This window comes from Eptesicus fuscus, chromosome 13 (genome assembly GCF_027574615.1).
Source record: "Eptesicus fuscus isolate TK198812 chromosome 13, DD_ASM_mEF_20220401, whole genome shotgun sequence".
NCBI classification, from domain to species: Eukaryota; Metazoa; Chordata; class Mammalia; order Chiroptera; family Vespertilionidae; genus Eptesicus; species Eptesicus fuscus.
Window position 1 is genome coordinate 49,910,602 of NC_072485.1, and position 25,625 is coordinate 49,936,226.

Sequence of the window (25,625 nt, forward strand, 5' to 3'; positions counted from 1 at the left end):
GCAAGGACAGTAGCTAGAGATGAGGTTGAAGCAATAGGTTATTTGTTGTTGTTATTTTTAAGATGGGAGAGAGACTTCTGTATGTTTAAATGCTAATGAAGAGGATCCAGTATAGAGTGATGTTGAAGATCTAGATGAGAGGAAATAATGTATACTAAAAGACTGTGAAAATGTGAGAGGGGATAGGATTCAGAAGCAGGTCAAGCCCTGGGCACATGAGAGGCATGGCAGCTCTCTGCAAGATTTATTTCTAATGTTTAAAAATTGTGAAATATAACAGATATGTAGAAAAGTGCTTGAAACAAACATGTAGCTTAAAGGATCATTATGGTGGACACCATGTAGCCAGAGAAAAATATAACATTGCCAGCACTCCCGAAGCCCCCCACTCACTTTTCCGTTCCTTGCCACAACACTCTATCCCTACTGATAACCACCACCCCAGATTTATCGGTAATTTCTTCATATTCTTCTATCTAGTTTTTTCCCTTCATTCTAGTTTTGCCACGTAAGTATACATCCCTAAATAATGCTGTTAAATTTTACTTATTTTTATACTTTATATAAACACAACTATACTACATGGATTCTTTTATTTAATGCTTCTTTCACTCGATATTATATTTTTAGGATTCATCCATGTTGCTGTATAAAGTTATACTTCCTTCATTTTCAACACTGTATATAGTATTCCATTGTGTGATTATATCACAATTCATTTTTTCCTTGCTACCATGAGTGGACATTTGGTTTTCTTCTTGTTGGGAGTTATTATAAAAATGCCACAAACTGGGGGAAGGTCAATTGGGGAAAAAAAAAAAAGGAGACATATGCACTACTATTTGTAACACTTTAAACAATTAAAAAAAAATGAAAAAAAAATATCACAGAGAATATTCTTGTATGTGTGTCTTGGTGCGCATGTACCCGAGTTTCTCTTGGCTGCATTCCTAAGAGGAACTTCTGGGTCATAGGGTATGCTTATCTTCAACGTCACTAGCTAATACCAAACTTTTCCAAAGTGGTCGTACCATTTACACTCCTTATAAGAAAAGGTGCTCAACTTCATTAGAAATGAGACAGATTGTATCATTATTATTAACAGATCTTGTCCTACAAATCATTATCTTCCTGAGCCTGGTGCTTCTTTAGGGTAAGTTCTAACCCAGCAATTTTCAACCCCTTTCATCTCATGGCACACATAAACTAATGACTAAAATTCTGTGGCACACCCAAAAATATACTTTTTGCCGATCTGACAAAAAATAGGTATAATTTTGATTCATCCACACCAGACAGCTATTGTTGTTTATGTTGGCTGTTTTCATTTTTTAAAATTTGGATTATTTATAAGAGTAAAGAGGCCAGTGACTCTGCTTAGTGAGGTATTGCATGTTTTAAAAATTCTTGCAGCACACTGGTTGAAAATCACTGTTCTAACCCACCGGCTCTCCTTTCTACCTTAAGGCCCACTCAGAGTTTCCATCTCGGCGAGTTACCATTAAGTGGATCACTGTGTCTCTATAGTGTTACAAGTTAGTTTCTTCCTTGGTAATACTTGGGGGTAACAAACTGCCTTGTATCGTAAGTGACACAAATCCATTGTTACATCTCAAGGTCCGCTGCCACCTTGGCAGATAGTTGATCTTTAGCATTCTGTATAGTACTATATTTGGAATCCGGCCCCGGGAAGGCATCCACCGCACCGAAGGACAAATATAGTACTATATTTGGTTGAATGGAAGGTTAAGAGCATACAATTTGGAGCTGGACTGCCTGGGTTTGAATCCTCACTCACAAGAGTTATTCCTATGTATGTGTAGGTCCTGAGCAGTGTATACTTAGTTGAATGAGACCCAATCTATTTTCTAGTGGCTCAGATATGGGGGCATCATCCCAGTACACTGGTACAAGTAGTGTGTCTGGTGCAAGGAGCTTTGAGGGTCCTAGGGAGGAGTGTAATCTAATTGAACAGTCTTCCTGGAAAAAAACACACACCAAAAACAACGCATGCAGATGGGAGGAATTGGAGAAAATTCTGGTCAGGAAGTCACAGTACATCACGAAGAGCTTTGAATCCCAGGCCAAGGAATTTTTCTGTAATTCAGTAAGGAATGGGAGACCTTGTATTGCCAGGTGGCTGTGAGATAGGAACTAGATTCTGAAAGGCACCCAGGTGCACTGGGCCAACAAATAGTGGTTTAGAAACCCTATTGTTTGGCTGCCGCTACCATCAGACTCTATCAGGTGCTTTTGTAAGATGAGAATAGTTGGAGAGATATGTCTGGGACAGTTTTAATGCCAAATTAATTATGTTTTTACACGTTTCCAAAAACCAGTGCTAAGGTGGCTAGGGTCATTATTGTGAACCTCATTATATTACCTTATTATTTCATACAAACTAGAAATATAATGCATTAGTACCTGACCATGGTGGTGGATACCTACACAGATTAGAACATTGAATAGGAATACCGGTACATGCAAATGAGTACAAGTAAAATGGAAAATTTAAGGTGGGTTGTATCAGTGTCAACATCCGAATTGTGATTTTGAAAGACATTACCACTGGGGAGAACTGGGCAAAGTGAACTATTTCTCAGTGTTATTATTTTTTACAATTGCATGCTAATTAATTTTCTCAACAAAAATTTCAATGAAAATATGCACTAGTAAAATTTATGTTTTGTAGAATGAGAGTCACATACCCCTTCTTCTAGTTATCTACATATAGGGGATTTCCTGAGGCACATAAATTAGACACCATTATATATCTCCAGGCACCAACTGGAAAGAAGAGGAAAGTGCTTAGAAGGGATGAGGCCACCAGTACCGGAACTGCTTTGATCTAAGTGAAGCTGCCGATTACAATTACCCCGAATTTTTGACAGTTCTGTCACAGTGAGTCAACTTGACCCAGCTGTTTTCTGATTTACCCACTGGGTCTACTAGGTCACTTTTGGGTCCTAACCTCCAAAGGTAGGATTAAAATAATTCTGGGGAGGGGGCAGGAATGGGGAGGAGGGGCTCAATGGGTGGGGGGAGGGGACATCTCTAATACTTTCAACAATAAAGATAAATTTAAAAAATAAAAATCACGATACAAAAATGTAGTTCTTATTATGGAAGTGAAGCTTACCTACCAAAAAAACAAACAAACAAAAATATGATGTGAAGTTTCCGGATATAGCATTTTATAATTTAAGGAGTTTTTAACCTGAACCATTACTTTAGAAAAAGCACAGCCCATAGCAATGAGTGCACTTGGTATCCTGAGTGGCTTGGAGAAGACCGTGCTAACAGGGCCAGGGTTACGATGAACTTCGTCGTGATCATTTCTCTGTTATGCTAAAGGTTTCCTTTCCCAACAGTAGGGCCAACTTGGACTTGAAAGAGAGCCTGGAACTTTTATAAAGTGAAAGAAAAGAGAGGAAGAAATGGCAGGCTGGGAATCCGGCCCCGGGAAGGCATCCACCGCACCGAAGGACAACCACCTTAATCTCCAGAAGGGAAATGTCACTTCTCCGGACTTGCAGATTGCCACGAGTCCAGGCGCTCTCTCGGCGGCCGCCCGAGCTTCGGTGGGAAACTGAGGCAGGGCTGACGCGGCGCGCGCAGCTCAGCCCGGCGCTCGCCCCAAGGAGCGAACCCAGGCTTCCAGAGTTCTCCGCGCGGACGCACACTCCGCCGGCCGCCCTCCTCCCGCCCGCCCCGCCCAGCTCGGGACAAAGCCCGGAGCCCGCGCCGGGAGGCGGCAGGGCGGCTCCCGCGCGCGCCACGCTCCCCCGTGGGCGCGCGACTCCGCCCCGTCGCCCCTCGGAGGGGGGAGCCCGCGCCCCAACCGTGAGGCGGCCCCGCCAGGCCCGCCCCGAATCCCCATGACGTCACCGGCGGCGGCAGGCCCCGCCTTCGGCCCCGGGCGGCAGGCCGCATGACGTCACCGAGGCCCCACCCCTCCGGAGCGAGTTCGGTCCTGGCGTTCATTTCATTCCTGTCCTCATTCCGAACATTCTTAGCATCGCTCGCGCCGCTCCTCGCCGCCCGAGCCGAGCCGAGCCTCTGCAGCCGCCGCCGCGGCCCCGCCGCCCGCCGCGGGCGCCCACCAAGCACTTTGCAGACTCGCTTCCACCCTGTGGGCCAGTCCGCGCGGCGGGGCCCGGGCCCGGGGCGGCCGCGTCCAGGGACAGGCCATGCAGTGAAGCCCCCCCACCCCGTCCACCTTTGCCCGGAGCCGCGGGCAGCGGACCAGTGCGCCCAGACGGCCCCGGGGCAGGAGCGGTGCTAAGTAGGGGTGGGGTGGTCCAGCCCGGGGACCAGGAGCCGGGGAGGGAGACGGGCACCGAGCTGAGGGCGGGAGAAGCGGCACCGAAGTTTGCCTCGGACTCACCGGGCGCGGCGGCGGCTCCCTTCGCGAGGTAAGTTGGCGCGCGGGGCTGATGCTGGGTGCGAGGGGAGCCCGGGGCGCCGCAGGGTGGGTGGCCGGTGGCCCGTCCCTTTCCGGCTGCTCTTTCACTCCCGGCTCTGCTTTGTGTGAGGCGGACGGGCGAGCGGGCACGCGGAGGGCCGGGCCGGGCCCCCTCGCCCGCCTTCCCGCGCCCCTTTCAAGGTGAGCTGCCCGGCGCCGCCGCCGCGCGAGTTGCCGGGACGCCAAGTTGGGCCGCGCGCTGCGGAGCCCGCGCGGCAACAGGCGGCCCCCGCTGGCGGCCCTGGAGGCGCCGGGCCGGCCGCGCCGCGCCCCCCGCGCCCCCCTCTCCCGCCCGCACGCGCACACACGCACATACCCTCACATCCTCGGGCCGTTTTCACGTTTTTTTTTCCCCCGGAGAAGTCAGAAGTTCGAGGGAGCGCGGGCGGGGAGAGCCGCCCGGGAGCCCGAAGCCAGTCCGACCCCCCTCCCCCCCCACCTCCAGACAGCCTCCCGGGCCGCCCCCCAGTCGTCGGGGCCCCCAGAGGCCGGCCCAGGGTCTGCGCCGACTTGTGCTGCTGGCGGGGGTTTCGCTCCTTCTTCTCAAAGATGAAAGCAGGCACGGCCGCCTTTGCCGCTTCTCCCGGACTGTTGCTGCCGCCGCTCCTTCATTGCACATTCAAGTGGAAAATTTTCAGGAGTCAGCAGAAACATTGTGTCCAAAAAAGACTGAGTCGCAGTTACCACCAAATCCTGGAGGAGACTCTCCCTGGAAAACTTCCCTTCGGTAGGAAATACTGGGGGATTTGTTTGTTTATTGGAAGCGAAATGATCCCCAGGAGGGAAGAAAATCAGGGTGTACTTCTAGTCTTTGTTCGTAGCAGCAACACTTGTTTTCAAAAGTCCAGAGGCCCGCTTTAAAGAAAGTTCAACTTCTGTGAGTTTCCTTTTTTAAAAAGAATATTTAAAAAAAAACACACAAAAAAACTGAGGCAACATTTTAAATGAGTTGAAAACAATAGAGGGCTCACACCTCCCTGTTCTCCTCCCAGGAAAGAAATAAAATCCAGATCACAATTTTCCTTGCTTTCAAATTCTTTCTTTTTAAAGATTTATTTAAAGTTGAATGGTGTCACTGGATAAAAATATTTGTGAAACAATGAAATACCAGCCACCAGCATTTCTCAGAAGGCTTGTTAACTTCTCAGAGGCAAGTGGCTGCCTGTGATTTGTAGAAATGAAAATTGACCTCAGTAAGCACTGGAAACTTAGAGACAGATGATGTTGCAGGAGCGGGTAATGTTAAAAAGGCCATGTGTTAAAAACAGTGCCTTGGAGGAAGCCCAGGTCCTGGGAACAGAAAGGTCTGCAAAACCTATCAGGTATGAAAATAGTGTAAAAAAAAAATCAGAATGCTACAGATATGGCAAAGGAGCAGAACACGATCAGTTCAGGACCACCACACGCTTCCTCCTCCCTATCTTTCACTAGGATCGTTTCTGGAAGTCGAGGTGGCCTGATCATTTGTGGTGTGCTGGGTGCCTGCAGGTGGTTACCTGAGTAGACAGATCCCTTCAGGAAGACCCGATCTCCCTGCATTGTCAGTTCGGGGAGTGGGTTCCTTGTCTGAGTCTGCCATGGACCTTGCTCGTGCCTTAACCCATGGGGGGCTCCTCTTGCTAGGGCACTCTGGAGGCAGTGGTTGGGAACAGCCCTCAGGTTGTGCCCAGGGCTTCTCCACCCTTTCACAATTGGGTTTGTGCCCTTCTGTAAATAGGATCTTTGGGCCCAATCACATTTGAATGCTTATACGGGGCCAGCCTTAGATCCAACTTTGGTAAGAATCTTTCCTCTTTAGAAGGAAACGGTAGAACTAATTACAGAGTGACTCAGGAAAGACAAATGGATTAGTTGAACCTTTGTCAACATCGAGGTTTTGAATTGTTGATAATTTTTTTCGGGGGAAAGGCTTATTTTTCTAATCTCACTATTTCCATAAATGGTCACAGATATTTTTGTTTGGCGTTTCTTTGTATGTGCAACTCTGTTGAACTCTCAGGTTTCAGGTTTTAGACAGAGTTTACAATTCTTTTATTTGTTATTGGTATAAAAAAAATGAACTGATAAGCAGTATCCATTACTGGTTCTTGCTGTTGGTATGAAAGTGCCAAGGTGGACCATTTTATTTTTACTTAAATGATAAGTATTATTTGATCCACAGTTTTAGGGGGAATATTAGAATATCTTTTCTTTTTTTTTTTTTTTTTTTTACAACTTTGAAACAAAGCCAGTATGACACTTTGCCCTGACATTGAGAGGAAAAAATATATTATAGGTAAGAACCTTTGTTTAGAGTCCTCTGTGTGATCTTTTGTAAGGTAGCAAATAGAACTCCAGAGAATATGCCTGAGAGATTATTAGAGATTTTTTTTTTTCTTTCCCCAAAACATAAACCAGGACTCACCATGACATATACTTAATGAAATTTAATTTAAAGAGGAGGGCAACCTAGCTTAGTTTAAGCCAGATTGAAATGAATTTCTCACCGAGAGGTGCTTTCTTGCATTGTAGTACAATGTGTGTCTGCTCCGCAGTAGTGAACTAATTAAACATAAGGGAGAGTTGGGGTGGGGGTACAGCCTGGGGGAAGCCAGCTTTCTCCTCTGTTCCCCTTTTCTCTACCCCTCTTTGGCTTTATACAGCATGAATTCTGTATTCATACACTCGCTTTGGGGACTGGCATCCCCTTTTATTTAGAAAAAAGGATAAGCAGGTCATAAGGAAAACCAATGTTCTATGTTTTTGTTGCTTACACTTCAGTTATTTATAAACAATTTTGAATTTTGCTGGCTCTGACAAAACAGAACAGCAAGTATAAGAGGGCATTTCTTAATGGGGAAATTTGGACAGGATATACTTGCAGTGTTCTGTCATCTGTGTCTAGATCATATTTATTGTCACATTTCAGTAAAAAAGTGTGTACAGGGACAGTTAGAGAATGTAGGTCCCAAATGTTATTTATATAAGTCTTGGAAGAAATGACCTGTGCCATTAACAATATTTTAACATTTGTTGCTTCAGAAATGGATTGATATCTCTCATACACAGGGGTTGTAAAAGACCTGCAATCTGTGGGATTACTCTTCTCTAATCTCATGTGTTATTACGTATTAATTGTGAGCATAATTATACTGCCTGCAAATGAAAATTGTTGTGTTTTATCACTCAGAAGGTTGGTGCAAATAACTGCATGTATGTTCTAGTGTACATAAGATGACCATGTTTACACACAGATAGCAGGCAGATAACACTTTTGAAGCTTGTATTTTAGGCACCTAGTCTTGTTTCTAATAAAGAGATTGCAAAAGGAAAAAAAAATTGCTCAGTGAAAGCTATGCTTAGAGGTTGGTTCTCTTTAGTGGTAAAATTTTGGGGGCCTGTTTTCTCCTAAGACTGTAGAATGCTGGCCAGAGCAAGTGTCCAGCTTTCTTTGTAGAACCATAGGGAAATCAGAGCCCACCTATCTGTTGATAAATTCTGGCATGACAGTTTCACCCTTAGAGTTCAGTGACTGGAACAGCAGAGTACTGATGTTCTACTTCTGAACTCAGTAAGAAAAGTATATTGTAAGCTTTTTTGCCCTTCGACAAACTTAGACTTTGCTGCTGAGCTCCTGTGGACTCACCGATGCCTGGAATAATCTTTTATAGCTGTGTGGTGCTTGTTCTTTTTTCTTTTTATCTGTTGAAGACACAGATTACCCTGTGGCATTTAAATTAGATCCCAATCATGTTTGAACAGTATCAGTGATGTATTTTATTCTTACATATTCACAAAGGTGATAATATCAAGTAATTCAGGTTCATGCTAAGCACTTACCGTTTCAGGGTTGGGCTTTTTGGCAAATACCAAGTTAGGGGACCCCCCCCCCCACCCCCCCGCCTTGTATTATGATTACTGGGTTTTTTCTGAAATCTGGGAGGTTTGGGGCCTTCCCTATTCTGGAGTAGTTTTTGGAATGCTAGAATATTTGGACCTAAATATCTGGAGTGTTTTTGTGCGGGTTTTTATGTTGTTTTATTTCAAAGCTGTTAACTGTTGAAGAGTCCTTAATCTGTTAACATACTCATCACAAGCTTCTTTGACCTTATCCCATATTTACACTCACTGTTGAAATTCAGCCATTTCTTCAGATACATTTGGACTGCGTAGTGGTGCAGAATAAGAGAATTTCAAAATATTGAAATAAGTATTTTTTATTTTAATCAAAGCAAACGGGTGTGCTGAAGCGTAGGTTTTCAGGATGGTTTTCCTTAAAGGGTGGCTCACTCTCAGCTCTTAAGTTCTTTTGTTCACTGACTTTTTGCATGGTTGGGAGGATTCTCAAAAAAATAGTTTCCATAGTCTGGGAGTCCTGGCTAACTGTGAAACCACTGGTCTCTCTTCTGATTGGATTGGGCGGGGGTTTGTTCTAAGAGGCTGTCTTTTCTGCTTTTGTGGCCGACCAAAGGAAGGCTCCATGCTGGCTGTATTATGGGCCCCTCTTTCCTCCCCCTGTTTTTTTTAAAAAATCAATATTTACTACCCTGATGCCGTGCTTTCTGCCTTTTTTCCCCCACATTAGTTTAAAAACTAATTAACTAAAGCTCTGTCCTAGGATTTCATTAGTAGTTTTAGTTTAAGGGACAGGGTCCAACACTGGAAAATGGGTTTCAAAGAAAAATCCAGCTTATTGATGAATAAGTTAAGTCACTGTTGTCTCCAGTGGGAAATCTCTGGTTGCTTTTAGGCATCTGACAGGTTTAGATGTATGTGTTAAGTGACTGAAACACTATTGACTGGGAATATACAACAATGACGAGTGCTGTTGTTTTTACTGATATATAAACTGAAAAACTGCTGCTAATGGTGGGAAATGTTAATTATGTGAGAACATATTGAACTTATATTCTCTGGCATGAACTTTTAAAAAAAATGCATGAACTGCACTGCTTTTTTTTTTATAGGCACAGCTTTCTAATTATCATAATTCAGTTCAGCTCAGCTCTTGGACAGAGTTCAAGTGCAATCTCAATTTAACTTGAAAGGAGTTGTGTGTTTTTTTTAAACTGAGAATGTTTAAGAAAATTTGAAAAGTTCATCCAAGAATGTTGTCTGCTTAGGTGTGGGAGATTTGGGGGATGAAACGAGTGCCTTTCTGTAATAGTTAACTAGATCTGAGTATTAGGAAAGACTCTGTCTATTTTCTTTCTTTCTTTTCTTCCTTTTTTTTTTTTTTTTTTTTTAGCTTTGCACCTACCCAAACCTGCATCTTGTGCATTTTTGCATAACCAGATGTTATGTGTTCTGAGCTCTCTTTGGAAACCAGTGTCTTTTCCCTAATAGATAGTAAACTAAGAAATGAATATTTTATTACTATGAAGGATATCATCTCTGCAAAGATAGGAACCTTTTTTAGAGAGAGTAGAAAGTAGAAAGAAAGGCAGAAATCTTATGAATTCATTTGACAGAGTCACCATTAATCTTTTATACCAACCAAGCCTTTAGAAGCTGATCTCCTTATCTGGCGTCTTTACACTTTGACTTGATGGCATTTTGTAAAGGGAGTCGTCTTTGTCAGCATTCATTCCAGTGTCCAATGTCCTTTAGATTTCCTATGATCTTATTGTCTTTTCAAAGAAAAAAAAAAGTTAATGAAGCCCAGGCCCCAAATCCTCTGTGGAATCGATTTTAAGTGGAAGAAAGAACAACTTCAGCTGGACCTTCCTACTCTCCGACTCTCTCGTCTGGCCTCACTTCTACTGCTAGAATGCAAAGGGAGCCCGCGGAAACCAAATGACTTCATTTGCTCTGGCACTTCAGAGCCGAATTCACTTCCATGGTGGTGAAATAAAAGGAGCCAAGTGTTTTAAATAGCCACTCCCCAAGGCCCGCCCGCCCCAGTGTTTTGAGAAAAGCTCATTGTCTGCTTGCAGCCCTAGCCGGGAGCCTGCCTGCCTCGCCCTCCCCCACCAGGCAGCTCCAGTTCTGAAGTTGACATCTGGTTTTTTCTCTCTGTTCACCTGATGTGTACCCATTCACGCGCCCACATGAAGTGTGCCCGTGTGTGTCTGCAGGGAACACCTATTTTTGACATTGAATATGTGTGTGTGTTTCAAATCTCTCCTGGGATAGGGGGAGGCCCAGAATTAATAGCACAAAATAAAATGTAAACACAGTAGCCGCCCTGCATGCCGCTGCTGCTGGGCTTCTGTCCGATGGTGCTTTCTGGGTAGGCGTGCCTATTGTTGCAGCAGCAACAGGCGGCAGAAGTTGGGGCACCATATGGCGGATGTGGGCCTCAGATAAGCTGTCTGGTAATTTAGCTTATCAATAGCATTTTGATATGCTTCGTTTTCAGATCACCCATCACCATGGCTGGGGGTGTCATGGGGGCCAGCTGATTCCAAAAACTATTGAAGCCATTGTGAGCGATGCTTCCTTTGGTGGAATCTCTTTCAACCCTTTCTCCCTCTTTGCCTTTTCATCTGAAAGCCTTTGGGAGACAATGGTGGTTAGAGTGGGAAAGAGCACTGTCAGCTGAGGGAACCATCAGTCCCTAGCCCCCAGCCCTGTTTTGAAATCTGGGACACTTAGAAGAACTCATCGGGTATTTTCATTGAGTGGAAAACAGTAAACAAACTACTTAGTAGCATTTCATACTGGTAGAGCTGAGAAATTCCCATAATTCAAAATTTGCTTTTGTTTTACATTCTGGAGAGATAAGGCTGATATTGTTCTTATTTTGATAAAAGGTTTCTAGTTTCGTTGTGCATTAAAAATATGTCCCTCATTTTCTTTTACCTTTGAATTTTGTCTTAATCATAAAATGTAAAAATGATTAGCATCTACGTAACTGGATATCAGAGGATGTGTTATCTGTGATTTGGAGGCAAGAGTCAGCTTCCTTCCTGACTAGGGATTGTTAAACATGGAAATGTTTCTAGAAACTTCTACTGAGAGGCCAGGTGAAGCTGAAGCAAAACTAAAATCTGTTCCACTATGAATTGAAGGAGGGGGACAGGTGGGTGACAACTCTTGGTTAAGTTGCCAGAGCCAACTCAGATTTTTTGCACATAGTAGGTGCCTCTGTGGAAATTTGATGATGTACATGACCATGTGCTTATCAGCCATGTGAATCTCGTTCAGCAAATATTGGATGTCCTTGGTATGTGCCAGGCACTGGAGGAGCCAGGGTAAGACTGTCTGCCCCTTTCCCAGCCCACCCTCCCTGCATATTGTCTCTCTACTTAACAGGCCCCTCACCTTTCCCAGATTTTGACTTGGGTTTAGTAATTGACAGTACATGGATCCTTTTACATGGCGAATTCAGGATGGTTCTGACTCAAACCCAGGGCAGCCTCGTTCTGCTCCTGCCCCTGGATCCTCTGCCACACCAGTGGTTCCCACCTGACCCTGTGCTTGGCAGCCACCACGGAGCTCTCTACAGCCTGGCCATTACCCCTGGAGACTTAGGAGGGCTGTGGGAGTCACAATGTTTCCGGTTTTCTAAGAACCTGTTGTGGTGTTCACCTCTGATTGGGAATCATTGCTCTAGGTACTCTATAATTTTTTTGTTAATCCTCACCCAAGGATGTTTTCCATTTATTTTTTTTAGAGAGTGAAAGGGGTGGGGAAATACAGAGGGAGAAGCATCAATGTGAGGGAGACACATCAATTGGTTCCCCCCCCCCCCCCCCGCCCCCCCCCAGCACGCGCCCAGACTGGAGCCAGGGATTGAGCCTGCAACCCAGGTACGTGCCCTTGACTGGAATTGAACTCTCGATCCTTCAGTTTGAGGGCCAATGCTCTATCCATTGAGCCAGACTGGTTAGGGTGATACTCTTAATTTTTATCCTTAGATTGAATCAGACAAAACATGGCCATCCCTCCTATCTCTGAGTTGGGATTTTCCTCCCCCCTATATTTGTGAGGCAATGTACCAAAGAACATATACTGAATCTTTTGTTTTTATTTATTTATTTTTAATTCACCTTTATTGTTGAAAGTATTACAGATGTCCCCCCCCCCTTTTGTTTTTTTGGGGCAGAGGGGACAAGAAGAGATTAACCAAAGAACTTATATGCATACCTATACTGAATGTTTATGGAATTCACAAAGATGTTCTTGGTTGATTTTAAAGATACAACTGCACAAAAATAAGGTTGCAACTGCGAGAAGCAATAAAATGAGTAGAGCCACCTTTGTGCTCAGCTTTCATCTGTTGCCCCTTGGGAGTGTAGCAGTTGTTTCCAGATGTGATAATAGAGGCCTGTGTCAGGCTTGCTGGGAAAGGGTTTAAAGACTAATTCTTACCTGGCTGCTTGCAGAGGTGTTTTTATTTTTTGAGGAGTGGGGATGCTGCCTGAGCTGCTCGCTGAGCTCCTCAGACGGTATCCCTTGACACTGCAGAGTGAGGTGGTAGGATGGGTGATCCTGACAGCAGCCCAGAGACGAACCCGCTGCTGATAAACCATATGTGGCTTTTCATTCTTTTTTCTCTGTTCCCTCCACCTTTGGGTTCCTTGAAATCCAGATGCTCCCAGTTCTGCGTAGAACTGCTACTTGACCCTGGACATTTAAACACTTACAGGTGCTACTGTGTGCCAGGGTTTTGGTGATCAGTAAAAGCTGGCCAATGAATGGTGATCAGTAAAATTTACAGGAAGGGAAACAGGCATGTAAAGAGATCATCACAGTCCAGTGGGGAAACAGTGTATCCCATGTTCCATGAGTTCCAAGATGCAAACTTGTCCCGTATTTGAACATACCCTTCAATTCTGACTGGCCAGGCCGTGGTCACCATCCATGACGTGGTTGCACACGCTCATCAAAGCCTGTAGAACAAATGCAGAATGCTTTTGTCACAGGGGGCGGTAGTGTGTGGAACAGCATGGATATTTGTCTCTTTGAGGAGTTGTTTTAGGTATATCTTACCCAGTTTATTTTGCTTATACTTTACTCTTTATGTCTGCACAAGATTGACATACTTAAAAGGTTTCAGTGTGCATAAAATATGATTTCTGAGTGATACAGAAATATATATTTTGTTTGTTTATTTGTTAATCCTCACCTGCGGATATTTTTCCATTGATTTTTAGAAAGAGTGGAAGCGCGGGGGAGAGACAAAGAGAGAGAAACATCAATGTGAGAGAGACACATTGATAGGTTGCCACCACACGTGCCCTGACCAGGGCCAGGCATCGAACCTGCAACCGATTTATGTGCCCTTGACCAGAATCAACCCGAGACCCTTCAGTCTGCAGGCCAATGTTCTATCCACTGAGCCAAACCGGGTAGGATGCAACAATATTTTTTCAAAGTTAAGTTTTATTGATTTTAGAGAGAGAGGAAGGGAGAGGGACAGAGAGATAGAAACATCCATGAGAGAGAAACATCTTTGATGGGCTATCTCCTGCACATCCCCTACTGGAGATGGAGCTAGCAACCCGGATATATGCCTTGTCTGGGAATTGAACAGTTACCTCTTGGTTCATGGGTCGAAGCTCAACCACTGAGCCATGCCGGCTGGGCACCTTATTTGGATTCTTAGCTCAGCCACTCACTAGTTCGGTGGCCTTGGTCAAATTACATTGGACCTCCTTTCTCGAACTTAATTCGTTCCGGAAGGTTGTTTGAGAAGTGATTTGCTCGAAAACTGAATCATTTTTTTCCCCATTAGAATTATGTAAATTGAATTAATCCATCCCAGACCCCCAAATGATTCCCCTGCTTAACTTTTCTTATATATAATACATGTCTAATATACTGTTTATAAATAAACCCTTCTTTTCTTAAATTTATCAAACCACCCCATACTAGCCTTAAACAAATTTTTCATATATCACTGCCTCAGAAATGCTACCAGCTTACTGCTTTTTCTTGATCCAATCAACAACAGTTTTTCTACCTATTCAAGTGCCTGTGATTGTTGTTTTGTGAGCACTTTCACACCCTTAGCAACATTAACACTCTTTATGTTTTAAAATTGTGCTAATCATCAATTTCACCAGCATTAAAAGCATTCTCTCCTTTGTTTGTTGCCTGAGGGACACTTTCTGTCATGCTGAGGTATCATCATGAAAGGGTTGTCAGGTTGAAAACTGAAACATTTTTTTTCTGTGGACAACTTGGTTGAGAACTGAATTGTTCGAGATGGGAGACTTTCGAGAAACGAGGTTTGACGGTACCTCCTCGCTCAGCCTCAGTGTCCCCATTTGGAAATCCGGATAGAATGCCTCCTGTATGCCTGACATTTAGTAAGTGTTCAGTAAGTGACAAATTCAAATGTTATCTTGCCTACCACATCTTCACAGATTTCCTGCCAGGTCAGCCTGGACAGGGATTCTTGAGGAACACCCAGGGCTGAGGCGGAGTTACTTAGGAGAACTGGACTTCTGGTCTCAGGCAAATGGACTGAAATCCAGGGGAGGCTGGTGCATCCCATAAAGTCCTAGACCATTAATCGCTTTGAACCACACTTCCCCTGTTGATAAAGTGGAGGAAATCCATCAGTAAATACATCATATTTGAGGTCATTCTTTGCCAAATGGTAGTTCGAATCAAATGGAAATGCTTCTGAAAAAGTGAGTTTGATGTACCTTCATCCACGCAAAAGGAAACTCTTTTCTTAGGTTCTTCCTTAGGAACCATGCTTCTGACTTTGGGATTGGGCTCTAAAAGCTCTTCTCTAAGGTGGTTGAAAGGAACACTTCACAGAGATACTGTGCTTAGAGCCCTGGGCCTGCTGGCCGCACCCTTGAGGAGTTCCTTTCTGCTGGTGGTGTGAGGGCATTAAGCTTCAGGTGGGAGAGAGAACCTGGGGCAGAGAGGAACCACCCCCTACCTTTAGAGAGAGGGGAAGGGAGGGGGAGAGACAGAGAGAAACATCCATGTGAGAGATACACATCGATTGGTTGCCTCCCACAGGCACCCCGACAAGGGTCAGGGATCAAGCCTGCAACCAAGGTACATGCCCTTGACCAGAATGGAACCCGAGACCCTTCAGTCTGCGGGGCGAAACTCTTATCTATCCACTGAGCCAAATGGGCTATGGCTCCTGCAACTGCTTAATACCTGCTTCGTGCAAGCTGCTGCTTAATTTGTGCCCTCGGTTTCGTCATCTGGAAAATGGGGATGACGTTATCTATCTAGAAGAGTTGTGGTAAAGTTTAGTTAAAAGCTAGCTCAGTGTGGCTGCTATTAAAACCCCCAGCCAGCCTGCCTCCTCCAAGTAGGTACTCCAAGCTCAGGAATTAAGTCTTTGCTTTGCCACTCCCAGCAGGCTCTTTGCTTTGGGTCTTAAACATAATTTACATAATAATTAACACTTTTATGTGAATGGTAGCCCAGCCCTTTGCCAATGTATTTGCATATGTAAGAGCATGTTTGTTAATCTAAGATGAGTTTCTACTTGGGTTAGTACCCTGGGTAGAGTCGGTAGAGACCTACTTTTTCACTCAGAAGCCTTAAGCGGGCTGTGTCTGCTCAGATCCCCAGCTACACTTCAGTGTGGGTCAGCGTCCCCTCCTTTGTCGACCTGGGCCACTCCCTGCTATTGCTTTGAGTAGTTAAGATTGTTTTGTGTGAGCCAGGGCCGGAGAACACATCTATTGTCTCTTAACACAGTATGTAGAACTAATGTGTTTTCCCAGTCTTCAAGTTAAAAATTACTTGAGGGATGAGTGGACTTGTTGGGGACAGGGGTTTTTTAGAGGCAGCTAGCTGACTGTTGAAGAAGGGAGAAAGGTTGATTTAAAAAACAGTTGGTTCACAAACTTGTGAATCTACTAAAAGCTATTGAATTGTATACAGCATGCTCTCAAAAAACAACAGCTATGACGTTTTGTTCAGAGTTGTTTCCTTAAAACACTGATGAGATGCTGTAAGACCTTAACTCTTATTTATGTAAATTAGCTTATGGTAAAATTGGTTTTGTTATGTCTTGAAACATGTCATCGATATTAACTGAGGACTTACTGTACTTGAAAAGGGCGGGTAAGTTATAATTTCACAGGGAAAACAGAACAGTCAATGTAGTTATCATGGAACAGCGTTGACTGTGCTCACCAGCACTTCTCACACTCACGTGACATTTGTTTTATTCAAAGCGGCCATCTAAGACTTTGCATTTGTACTAGTTTACTGGTTTTAGTGAGAATCCGAAAGATATATGTAAAATGGAAGCTTATTTTTCTTTATAAAGAATGAATGGTGTGGAATGACTCCCTCCTTAATGATAGATGTTGACTGTGCTAACCGCCCATGTAGCTTATACTTTAAACAGCCCAAGAACTAAAGTCATGAAGAACAAACTAGGAGATCATGAGGCCACAAGTCAACTATTGACTCTGATTTGTACACTGATTTAAGATGGGGAAAAAAGAAACTCAGGTTAATTTATATCTCACGCTTCAGGCTGCGCTCGGCCCAGTTTTTTCTTAATTTCAACTTGGTCTTTCTGGTTCCTGTGTCCTCCCACTAGATGCTGTCTCCCTCATAATGTCTGTTTGTGGCAGTTTTTATCCATTTGCATTTTCGAAAGGGTTGTCCTTTACTGTTCCTTGTGGCTGTGTAAAGGCTTGCCTGTGACAGGCCTGGCTTATGCTTCTTGTCTTGGCGTAATCCTTAATAATTAGCGCCCCCTTTTACTCTCAAATGTCCGGTGGACGGTAAACTACACGGTCATTCTACTAATAGGAAACTGTTGAGGAAACTGGCTGGCTCCCTTTAATTAAGCAGAATGGAGAGAAAATCCGGGCAGGAGGCCTTTGTAGTGCCCTGGTGTTGAGCTCTTGACAGTATTATTCTTGAAGGAGTGTCCCATGCTGTTGTGAGCCTGGAGCTACAATAGAAGGGAATTTCAGGGAACAACTTGTCCTATAAACATGTGCTAGTTTCAACCAAAGTGTTTAGAATCCTCAGCTATTCTGAGGATCAATTCCTAACGTATGAAAAAAAATTTTTTTTTCTCATCATTCATGGGAATGATTCAGCATTGGTTCATTTCCTTTTTGACTAGCAAAGTAATTTAGGAAGCTTTTCCCAGTGGAATTTTGAAAGGTTTGTAATTGAAATTTGGGGCATTTCTGATGATGTTGAACTTGTGGTCTCAGTGCTCTTGACAGTCTTTGGTTTCAAACTCGCTTATCTGCGTTCTTCGGGAGACTGTGTAAAGATGTCCGACGGTGTGCCTGAATACATATGGCATGGGAAATGGAGTGGGATTTTAGGAATTAAAGAAATTTTATTACTTTGCCTAAATCTAAACGTAATTGTAACAGCACTCCTCAGCTCCAGGGGGATCTCTTGATACCACTGTGTACTGAGTTATTTTATCCATGGTTTAAGCAGTAACTTGGGAAAGTGTTGCTGAAACAGTGGCGTCTAGGCTTTGCTGTTGTGCGCCTGGAGAACTGTTTCCTTGTTGGGGCAGTTCATTTGGGAGAAGGCCTTTGAAAGTCCTCTAGGGACTAGGATCTAGGTCCTCCACTTCCAACTGTGGGGAAGAAAGGCTGTTGGACAGCCCCTGATATTGGCTTTCCCTGGGACTTTGGGCAAATTGCTTGAAAATCTTTGGTTTCCCTTTCTGGGAAGATGATACTGGGCCATCTGCCCCTCTAGCCTGCTTTTGAGCTGAGCTTTAGATTAAAGAGATAAAATGTGAGTGCCTTAGGCAGAAAAGTCTAGGAGAATTACCTTGTTATCTGAGTCATCCCACCCACCACCCTGCACTCTCTTCCCCAAACTAGATTTTGTGGAGGAGGTGCAAGTCTTCTGAGTTCACGCTATAACTCTTCTTTTAGTGGCACTAATTCCTTGGGCCACTCTGGGAGAATTTGGATAAGAAAGGAAGGCTCATAGGTCAGATTCTGCCTTATGCCCATTCTTCAGCATTACCTTTTTTTGGAATCTAAGAGCTCCATTTTTAGTTGAAGAAAGTGAAGCTCAGAGAGGTTTAGTAATCTGCCCCAGGTCCCACAGCCTGTGTGACAGGGCCAAATTTAAAGCCAGTTCCTAGATTGTGTGACTTCACAGCTGCCAGGCTAACAGAAGTCTGTTTATTAAGTCACTTCGGTTTTATTGTGTCATTGAATGGATTTAAGATTGATTATGACATTGAAACAAAGGTAGATTTCCCCTCACTTGGAGTATCTGTCCAGAAAAGGCCAAGTACACAAAAGTACACAAAGCACAAAAAGCACAGAGTATTTTGTGTTCTTGGTGACCCATTTTACTCTATCTTCAGAACAAACATGTGGCTAAGGTTCTAAAATGCTGGGTGTGACTCAGTCAAGCTTTTCCCACCCTAGTCATTCATCCTCCTGAGAAGGGGCAAGATTCACCTTTCCCTTTTGGTTTCAGATGTCAGAGGCTGTAATAACCTTCACCTCTCAGACTGGTTGTACTGGCCATTGAAAATGTGAGGGCTGGGTTGATCCAGACTGCTCTATAGGTGTGTGTGTGTGTGTGTGTGTGTGTGTGTGTGTGTGTGTATGTATGTGTAGGGGTTGGGGGCTGTTGTGGTTTTGAAGCTTGGAACTGGACCTACCAGTTTATCTGGTTTTTCTTTGGAATGTGCTCTGTTGGCAGGCTGTCAGAATAAGTTAGCCCCCTCTACCACCAGGAAGGTTTGGATATGGAAATGACTCATGCTGGGGGTAGGGTTTAGGCATATGACCTTGACCTCACTCCATGATAGTGGGAGTGCTAGGGAACCTAAGAGATGGAGTGAATTTCTGTCCTTGACACCCACGTGACTTGGGCTCTGTCTTAGGCTGTGATATGTGATGGGCAGTGGTAGGGGCACCCGGAAGAAAGGAGTTAACTGCTTCCTCAGAGCCCTTAATAATCAGGCCTCTAAAAAAAAGGCATTAAGGGCTTTGAAATGGGATTGCTAATGGGGTTGCTATCCATCTTTGACATCTTGGTGGTTGGTGTTTAGTGGAAGGGAGTGGACTGGTTGATATTGTCTTTTCTTCTCTTCACCCAGCTCTGGTCACTCTGGGATGTGTGCCTGTGTATTTCCCTCCTTCTCAGGACATGTCCCTTTCTTAGACTTTCTCCACTGACTTTCTGCTATTGGCCATTTTGGTGTTGACCTAATTTTGTATAGTTCTCTAGTGCTTGATATGTTTAGTAAAGCAACCTAAAAGCATGGCTTTGAAGTCAGACCTGAGTTCCGCTTATTGGCTGTGATAGCAGGTAAAATATTTAATCTCTTTAGGACTCCATTTCCTCATCTGAAAAATGAAGGAAATAATAATAATACCTCCTGAGTGTGAGTTTAAAGTGCAATATGATGAAATATGGTAAATGGCCCACAGTGAGTATCTCCATTTGTTCCCCCAACCCATTTTGAAGTCTCCTGCTTCCTCTGCCCTTTGTTTCTCCATCCAAGATCCTGAGTGTTTGTCCCAGCTAGACTGCACTCGTCTGACAGGAGCTCATTTATTTGCTTTTTTCCAATCTTTCTCCTTTGGGTTCAGTTTTAAGCTGGATTTCTTGCTCTGTTATTTTTCTCCCCTTTTCTTCAGACCATTTTTGCCTTCATGTTTTTACACACACACTTGCACGCATGCCCTCCACTTTTCATGCTTTCTCCTCCGCTCTTATCACTTTGAGATTTTAGAGCCTGCCTCTGCAGCTCTCGGAGTTTCACCAAAAATGGTCATCCCCAAAGCAGCACTTCTCAACCCTGCTCTCTTTAACACTGGAGAGCATTGACTCTTTTGGATTGTGGAGTCACCAGCCCTCTTAAAAGTTGCTACTATTTTGAAAAGACAGAACTCATTCTGATTCTCATTATGCTCATGAATTCATGGAGTCACCCACATTCCACCCACTTGTCTTTTTATCCTTGAGGATCTTCTCTAATTTTTCTGAACCTCAGTATCCTTACCTGTAAAATGGACATAGCAATGCCTTCCTTGTGGGTTATAGCAAGGGTTAACTGAGGGCCAGCACATGCCTGGCAGAGAGTAAGTGTCCCATAAATGTTAGCTGCTGATGTGATTATGATTGCGATTACCGTCCCCCAGCAGCCATGAATTTGAGTGCCGAATGCCTCTTCCCGTAGCATCTTTCTCTCTCTTTGAAGGAGGGGGACAGGATTGCTGTCTACTTTTAATTTAAGGTTTTCAAAAATTTTATTATGGAAAAATTCAGCACAGTAGAGGGTAATGAGCCCCCATGGGACCACCATCACTTAGCAGTAGTCATAAAGTCATGGCCATTATTGTTTCTTCTAACCCCCCATCTCCTCTCTCAAATATAATACCATCTATAATTTTTTTTGGTACGTATTTTTAAAAATAAGATTCTTTAAAAAAACAACCACCACCAAGTACAATATCATAGGAACATTTTAATAATTCTTCAATATCAAATACCTAGTTGCTGTTAAACTTTCCTGGATTGTCTCAAATGTTTTCCCACAGTTGGTTTGTTCAATTCAGGTTCCAAACAAGATCAACAGGTTATATTTGGTTAATATGTTTCTTAAAAATCTTTTAAGGCCTCTCCTCTGCCTTTTTTCTTTCTTTCTTGCAGTTGATTTGTTATTTAAAAAGCCTCATTGTTTCTCTTGTGGCGTTTTCCTCATTTTGAATTTTGCAGTTGCATTTCCATGTCCTGGTTATCATGTTCTATCTTCTGTATTTCCTATAAATGGGGATTTAGATCTAGAAGCTTGGTCTGATTCAGGTTAAATTTTTTATTTTTTGGACAGGAATATTTTATAACTAGTATTCCACCAGGAGGCCCCTAATGTGTAGTTGTCTCATCTTTGTGATATTAGCAGTCATTGATTTATGATTTCTGCCTATGTCTATTATTTCATATGCGTCACTGGTAATATTCCAATTCTCTCATTCCTTTTTCATTTATTAGCTAGAATACTCTTTTATTGTTATTTTTTTGCACTTGATAATTCGTTTTTTGAAGCCTCACAGGTTTGTACAGATAATCAAAATGAAAGAGGCTAGGCTACATTTGAGGAAAAGAAGAGGCTAAGGCTCATTAAGCTTGTGCTTGGTCTTAATCCTTGCCATAGTTCTGGTGGTAGATATTTCTACGATCTCTTATTTTCCAGGGAAGGCTGGAGGAGAGAAGTGGCTTGTTCAAGATTATAGGTCAGAGATCCTGTTTCTTCCAACTTTGGTCCATCCTAGTGGTCACTAGAGATGAGAGCCAAAAGCTGCACAAAGATGAGGCCCTTCCAAAGTGTGCAGCCTGGTCTTACTAGTAGCCTTAAGCCATGGCAAGAGTCGTCCCACTTCTCTGCCACCAGATACCATGCTCCCACAGCCAGCTCTCCTCTTTAGCACTTCTGGGTGTTCAAGTACCTGGGTTTATCAGTAGGTTAAGCTAAAGTAGGATCCACTGTCTTATTCACTACTGTCCCCAGGATCAAGCACCATGATGAATGAATCATACTGTGATTGACTATTACATTGCTGCCTCCTAAATGATGTCCCTCTCTCAGTATTTATGCTTGGAGATAAGTACTTAATGGTGGATATTAAATAAAAAAGAGGAACGGGGAAGGGATAAAGAACAGATACATTAACTAAAAGGGGGAAATTAATACCAGAATTTCAGAGCAGAGCAGCACTGCAAAAAGAATTTCTTGAGGGGGCTCTGTGCTCGGCAGTTCCTCGAGTCTAGGAGAAGATAAGAGCCTAAGGCTCCCTCCAGAAAAAATAAGTGACCTTTACTCAGCAGCTGGGAGTGACCTTCACTACAGACCAACTGGCTGCCTGGATCCAACTATGGAATCTTTTGTCAGTTTTAAAGTAAGATCAGATGCTCTTTTGTAGGCTGCCTCTTCCCTTGAGCTGATGGGTACCTGAAGCCTATGGTTTGATTCTCACTCTCACCTCATTACAAAAAGATGAGTGTGTGTGGCAGTGGATTATGTGGACGGAGTAAACTTCAGATAGAAATTGGAAATAAGGGATCTGGCTTGCCTCAATAGGGGCGGGGGCGGGGAGAAAGACCATAAAACCAGAATCACACTTAAAGGTACATTGTTGAGAAATCCAAAGTGTAAAATCCATGACCTGCCATTTTTACATCAATGTTAATAAAAAAAGATGCATTTTAACAAAAAGGTTGACATTCAGAACAGAATAAAAATACATGCTTTATAAATACATAAATATCCATGCATACTTTTACAATGATAGCTCCTGGGAGAATGAGACCTTTTAAAATGCCACTTTCATTCCAGCTACCTCTTTCCTACCTGTTGGTGGTACCAGGGGTCTTAAGAGAGCTTCTGTGGCCAAAGTCACATTCGTCCTAGCCTCCCTGATAGCCTGTAGCTGATAATGAAAATGTGATGCATCTTCTGCCTTAGCTTTGATGCTTTTTCATTAATTCACTTCTGGTAGTAAACAGCAGGTTTTCCACTTCAATCCCATCAGCCATTTCTATCACCTTATCTAAAAGGTCTTTGTTGTAACTGCAACCCAGGAAGAGGTGGTTGGCCGAGACCAGAGAGAGGAACAGCAGCTGGTCCAGGTGGCTGCCGCCATGGGGAGGGTCGCAAGTGTGGGGCAGGTGGCACAGGATGAATTCTAAGCGGGCCTTCCGTTGCTTTTTGCTCTCCAAGGAAGCCAGGGAGTGGAACAGCTAGGTACCTACCGTACTCCTGAAACCCGCTCCCCTACTGCTGCGGTGGCCTCGCCATCCATCATGGTGCCCTCTGCCGCCAAGGACCAGACCTGCTCCTAGAATACTCTTTTTTTTTTTCTTTATTGATTAAGGTATTACATATGTGTCCTTATTCCCTCATTGGCTCCCCCCCCCCCCCCCCCACTCATGCCTTCTTTTAGAGAGACTTTTTCTCATCAATTATTTGGTTAACCTGGTGTATAGTTTATACAGGAAAGGCAGGTTTCTGTTTTTTGTTTTTTTAGTATCCTTATACAATCATAGGTTTTAAATGATTGGATGCTTTTGAATCCATTGTAGTTACTTTTTAAAAAAATACATTTTTTTATTGTTGATAGTATTACAGTACTATCAACACCCCTCCACACCCCTCCTTCCCAGTCTCTACCCATCCCCCCAGGTCTTTACTATCTGATTTCCCGTGTCCATGGCTATGCATATAAGTATATAAGTTCTTTGTTTTATCTCTTCTCATCTCCTCAGCCACACATCAAGGCATCATCAGTTACTCTCTTCATTGATGCTCAGTTGGTACCATCTTTGGCCAATGGGAGTTTCTTTAGTTGACTCATGTGTCCTTTTGATGTGACCCTGCTAGTTTTTGATAGCTTACTTGCTATCCAGTCTCTTCTTGTATGTTCTTGGACTTAAAATGGATCATTTCTGTAGAATTTTGGTTTATTTTAGTGGGAAATGGTATTTCAGGGCTACAATGTGGTGCTAGGGTCTCTGCTCCCCATCCCCCAACTATGTCAACTTGTTGATCCATGGTAAAAAAAAGTTTCCTTGCACACTTGTCTCATGCTGGCCCCGTTGACTCTCATTTGCCACTTCCATGCCTGTGCTTGTCCTCTTGTCATTTTCTCTGTTAAGAAAAAGGCCAAATTGAAGAATTCCCCATGGACAGTTCATGGTTTGACTCTCACCTCAAAGGCCAAAGCTCATGATAACTTAGGCTTCACAGAAGATTTTAGTGATGTTTGGTCTACCCCTTGTTTAAATAACTAGAAGGTGAGACATTTCTTATTACCTCTCAGAGCCATTCAGACTACAGACTGTAATTTGATAATATTCTTTGGGGTAGTTTGCACACATCTGTTTGAGTAAATACTTAAGTGTTATACCTTCCTCTCCTGAAGTGTTTAAAATCGAGTATATTTAATTTTTGAATCATTTGAAGAATTTATCACTAACACATTATTTTTATTAGCTAATTTTAAAAAATATATTTTTATTGGTTTTAGAGAGGAAGAGAGAGGGAGAGAGAGATAGAAATATTGATTGGTGGCCTACTGCACGTCTCCCACTGGGGATCGAGCCCACAACACAGGCATGTGCCCTGACTGGAAGCAAACCGTGATCTTCTGGTTCATAGGTTGACCCTCAACAACTGAGCCACTGTGGTCGGGCAGCTAAATTTTTTTTTAAAGGTTTATAGTTTCATTTGTGTAGTGGAGTCTTACATGAAACACAGTTGTTATGCTGTTGTGGGTATACAATAAAAAGCCTGTAAGTCTAAAATGAGTATTTTTTGTTTAACAGGTCTGCTATTAGACTTATTTTTAGTAATTCCTGTCTTTGCTTCTTGGATATTGTTTTATGCCCATGTTGGTGCATCACAAAATATGCACTTAGGCAAAACCCAAACAACAGCAACAATGAAAAACTCATTTTAAAGATAAGCTGCTGTAATACTTTCTTCAGAGGTCCTGTTCAGGCCTGGAGTTTCCACTTCAGTAATACTTTTTGTTGTTGGTGGTGGTGGTGGTGAAACAAAGCCCTATGCATTCAAAGTCACAGTACAGCCTCACAACAGAATGAGTGAATAGTCCTGAAGTTATCATCATTAATGACATCCCTGAGAAGTTAATTAGTGTCCTGAACTGTGAAATTTTGCGCCCCTCCCAAGGCCCTTAGGCTTAAAAAAAAATTTTTTTTTTAAGGCAGTTAGCTTCTTTTAATGGTTCCTCTGTATTAAGGAAAGTTCAGTATTATTGGGGTTTATTCCCTCCCTTTTCCTTGGTGGGCACAGAGAGGGTGAGGAGCCTGTAATTCACAGGCTGGCCTCTGTGCCCCGAGGTAAACTTGATTTCACAAAGGGAATTTTCATTGTGGTCCTGTGGCTCCCTAGCAGAGTGGAGGCTTCAGGAGGCATGTGGTAAAAGCTACCAAGGAAAAGGCTGGACTGGAGCCACTGACGTCATGTCAGTAAATCAGTTGAGGAGCCCAGCCTAGCAGCGCCTGCCAGCCAGCCCTGCACTTTGGCCCTGCCTGGTCAACTGTTCTCATTGCTTCCTCCACCCCCGCCCCCCAACCAGCCTACATTTTTTGTTTTCTTTACCCCCTTTCCCTCTGTGCCACTGGGCTTGTGTTGAAACCTGTCAACACTTTGAAAGTCCCCCCCACCCCCACCCCCCGGCCCCCGGAACTGGGCCTGTGCCGAATGTCCTATATTGAGGGGGGTGGGAAAGACCCAAGGATCAGCTTGATGAGGGAGGATTGA

At 43.6% G+C, this 25,625-nt stretch overlaps 1 protein-coding gene, 1 long non-coding RNA gene and 1 pseudogene across 5 annotated transcripts in view; 1 reads left to right on the forward strand and 2 right to left on the reverse strand.

The window, feature by feature from the left end:
- The window catches only part of LOC114234931 (uncharacterized), a 74,031-nt gene extending 69,426 nt beyond the window's left edge, over nucleotides 1-4,605 (reverse strand). For both annotated transcript variants that reach the window (XR_003621112.2, XR_008557858.1), the window contains exon 1: nucleotides 4,388-4,605. This is a non-coding gene — a long non-coding RNA (uncharacterized LOC114234931). The remainder of the gene's footprint in view (nucleotides 1-4,387) is intronic.
- Nucleotides 4,294-25,625, forward strand: part of TEAD1 (TEA domain transcription factor 1) — a 253,571-nt gene continuing 232,239 nt past the window's right edge. For 2 of the 3 annotated variants that reach the window (XM_028159825.2, XM_008151018.3), the window contains exon 1: nucleotides 4,294-4,415. The gene's annotated coding sequence lies outside the window, so the exon portion shown is untranslated. Of the gene's footprint in view, nucleotides 4,416-5,147; nucleotides 5,193-25,625 lie in introns of those variants that run through there. The other variant, XM_054724607.1, reaches the window with a different exon arrangement.
- Nucleotides 22,777-23,145, reverse strand: LOC103294614 (CDKN2AIP N-terminal-like protein; annotated as a pseudogene).